The sequence below is a fragment of the Salvelinus sp. IW2-2015 genome, linkage group LG8, assembly GCF_002910315.2.
Source record: "Salvelinus sp. IW2-2015 linkage group LG8, ASM291031v2, whole genome shotgun sequence".
NCBI lineage: Eukaryota > Metazoa > Chordata > Actinopteri > Salmoniformes > Salmonidae > Salvelinus > Salvelinus sp. IW2-2015.
The window spans coordinates 309,040-309,624 of NC_036848.1; the positions used below are offsets into that span (position 1 = coordinate 309,040).

The 585-nt window shown below is 47.5% G+C and overlaps 1 protein-coding gene across 1 annotated transcript in view; it reads left to right on the forward strand.

Annotated features, from left to right (window-relative positions):
• The window catches only part of LOC111967181 (START domain-containing protein 10), a 49,195-nt gene that overhangs the window by 27,063 nt on the left and 21,547 nt on the right, over nucleotides 1-585 (forward strand). The gene's annotated exons all lie outside the window — the stretch shown is intronic.

A 585-nucleotide genomic window follows, 5' to 3' on the forward strand; every position in this document is an offset into this window, starting at 1 on the left:
TAATCTATCCCACTCGTGCTGCTGTGTAGTTGGGGCCCTCACGTATCCCGATAGTACCTATCCCCACTCTACTGCCATGGCCTCCCAGCTGGCCCCCAGCTATCCCATTATCCTATCCCACTCTACTGCCGTGGCCCCCAGCTATCCCATTATCCTATCCCACTCTGCTGCTGTGGCCCCCAGCTATCCCATCCCACCCTGCTGCTGTGGCCCCCAGCTACCCCATGATCCTATTCCACTCTGCTGCTGTGGTGCAGGCAGAATGGTATAATCATCAGCCACTGATGCATCAGAGATATGGTGGAAATCCATTTATTTGCTCGTTTACATTGTAATATAATACACTGTGCTTGGCTTGTAGCTAGGTCTACTGTAAACTGATGTACACTACACTGGGTGGAGTTTAACATGATGTACACTACACTGGGTGGAGTTTAACATGATGTACACTACACTGGATAGAGTTTAACATGATGTACACTACACTGGGTGGAGTTTAACATGATGTACACTACACTGGATAGAGTTTAATATGATGTACACTACACTGGATGGAGTTTAACATGATGTACACTACACTGGATG